Genomic DNA, 2,871 nt, shown 5'->3' with positions numbered 1-2,871 from the left:
AGGAGAGGAGAGACGTCAACTCCTCCATATACCGAACCAGAGAGGACCCTTCATAGACTTAGAAGGGAAGCAAGAAGGAAGAGGGTACTGGGAGAAGAAGAATCTGAAGGAGAATCTGAGGACAACTTTGAGGAAGCTCTAGATCTCAACAAGGATAGAGAAGTTCACAACCATGAGAGGGATGATGGAAACAATGCCATTCCTGGGAGGAGGGTTCTTGGTTCATACATAAACCCAACCTCTGGGAATTGTGGTAGTAGCATTCAGAAACCACCCATTCAGGCCAACAATTTTGAACTCAAACCACAGCTAATATCATTGGTGGAGAATCATTGCTCATTTGGTGGGAGTGCTAATGAAGATCCAAACCAACATCTCACAAAATTCTTGAGAATTTACGACACTGTGAAGTCCAATGGAGTCTAGGATGATGCCTATAAACTGCTCTTGTTCCCATTTTCACTTAGGGACAAGGCAGCTAAGTGGCTGGAATCATTCCCAAGGGACAGCCTAACAACCTGTGATAAGGTGGAAAGCAAGTTTCTGGCACGTTTCTACCCTCCACAAAAGGTCAATAGGCTTCGATCCGAGGTTCAGACTTTTAGACAACAGGATGGTGAGACGCTCTACGAGGCATGGGAGAGGTTCAAAGAGTTGACAAGGAAATGCCCACCAAACATGTTCCCTGACTGGGTGCAATTGCATATTTTCTATGATGGGCTTTCCTATGAATCAAGAAAGGCTGTAGACCATTCATCAGGAGGATCATTGAACAGGAAAAAGACTGTGGAAGAAGCCATTGAAGTGATTGAGACAGTGGCTGAGAATGAGTATTACTATGCCTCAGAGAGGCACAACACTAAGGGAGTCATGGAGCTGAACCATGTTGATGCAATTCTAGCCCAAAACAAGGTGTTTGCCAAGCAACTAGCAGAGCTCACCAGGAAATTAGACACAAAGCAAGTGGCTGCAATACACACACAAGATCAAGAGGAAGTAAGCATTGAAGGAAATGATTGGGAAGAGGCCAACTATGTGGGAAATCAACAAAGGCAATCATATGATCCACACTCCAACACTTACAACCCAGCATGGAAAAACCACCCAAACTTTGGGTGGGGAAACCAACAAAGCCAACCACAAAACCACAAACCTTACAACCACAACCAACATAACAATTCCACATACCAAAACTCCAACCAAAGATCATACCAAGCCACACAAAACACTTACTCCCAACCACCATATGATGGCCAAAATACCCAATCTGCCCAACCTAATCCAAACCAACAATTCCAAGATCAATTAAACAGGATAGAAAGAATGATTGCAACCATGAGTCAAGACATAACCGAATTGAAAGCTTTTAAGGAAGAAGTAAAATCTAACTTGCAAAACCAAGGAGCTGCCATCCAAAAGCTAGAAAATCAAATTGTGTATTTGTCTAAGCAAGCCCCTGGGCCGAGCATTTCTCATGCTGCCAAGGCTATTGCAAGGGAAGAATGTAAAGCCATAACACTCAGAAGTGGAAAGAAGCTAAGGGAGATCTCAAAGGAAACCACAGAGGATGAAACAAAGGAAGATGTGGGAGACAAGGAACAAGGACAATCTTTTACACCATCTGCAACAAAAGAAAAAGAAAAAGAGGTCCTGAAGCCTTATACACCCAAAGTACCATATCCTCAACGTTTGATGAAAAGTGAAAAGGATGGCCAATTCTCCAGATTCTTGGAGATTTTCAAGAAGCTTCAAATCAACATCCCTTTTGCTGAGGCAATAGAGCAAATGCCACTCTATGCAAAATTCTTGAAGGAATTAATGACCAAGAAGAGGAGCTGGAGAAATGAGGAAACTGTGTTGTTAACTGAAGAATGCAGTGCCATCATTCAACACAAATTGCCTCAGAAATTGAAGGATCCAGGCAGTTTCCAAATCCCCTGCATCATAGGAGAAGTCATGGTGGAGAAGGCCTTGTGTGACTTAGGGGCCAGTATCAATTTGATGTCTCTAACAATGATGAAAAGAATGAAGATTGAGGAAGCCAAACCAACAAGAATGGCCCTCCAATTGGCAGATCGAACTTTTAAGTTCCCTCATGGGATAGTTGAGGATTTGTTGGTGAAAGTGGGAGATTTTATATTTCCGGCCGATTTTGTGGTGCTAGATATGGAGGAAGAAGCCAAAGCCTCCATAATTCTGGGAAGACCTTTCCTGGCTACTGCTGGAGCCATCATAGATGTCCAAAAGGGTGAACTCACTCTTAGATTACATGATGAGAAATTGGTGTATAACGTATTCAAGGCAATGAGCTATCCATCAGAATCACTAAAGGAATGCATGAGGGTAGATGTAGTGGATATTGCAATACAAGAAACCTTTGAGGAAACAACAAAGGAAGTGGCAGAGGAGGAGTTCACCAAGGAGATTGAAGTTAGTGACATGAAGGCTGTTGAGACAACCATGCCAAGCATGCCTGAGAGAGTGAAAGAAGAGAAGGAAGCACCGAAACCTGAGCTCAAAGCATTGCCCCCTAATCTCAAATATGCATACTTGGGTAGTGATGAGAGCCATCCTGTTATCATTAGCTCTGCCTTGAGCCAAGAACAGGAAGAAGAATTGATCAAGGTGCTACAAACTCATCAAGAGGCCATTGGGTGGACCCTAGCTGATTTGAAGGGGATAAGTTCATCCATATGCATGCACAAAATTTTGTTAGAAGAGGATGCTAGACCCTCCATTCAAGCTCAGAGAAGATTGAATCCCACCATGAAAGAAGTGGTACAAAAGGAGGTCATGAAGTTATGGCAGGCAGGAGTAATATACCCCATTTCTGATAGCCCGTGGGTTAGTCCCATACATGTAGTTCCCAAG

General features: G+C 43.2%; 1 non-coding gene across 1 annotated transcript; it reads right to left on the bottom strand.

Annotated features, from left to right (window-relative positions):
• Positions 1–576: 576 nt before the first annotated feature.
• On the bottom strand, positions 577–680 carry LOC112700513 (small nucleolar RNA R71). The gene has a single exon (XR_003153421.1). It is a non-coding gene; the product is annotated as a small nucleolar RNA R71 (small nucleolar RNA).
• Between the last annotated feature and the right edge of the window lie 2,191 nt (positions 681–2,871).

This window comes from Arachis hypogaea, chromosome 6 (assembly GCF_003086295.3).
Source record: "Arachis hypogaea cultivar Tifrunner chromosome 6, arahy.Tifrunner.gnm2.J5K5, whole genome shotgun sequence".
Lineage (NCBI taxonomy): Eukaryota > Viridiplantae > Streptophyta > Magnoliopsida > Fabales > Fabaceae > Arachis > Arachis hypogaea.
This window is presented reverse-complemented; position numbering and strand designations above follow the sequence as displayed.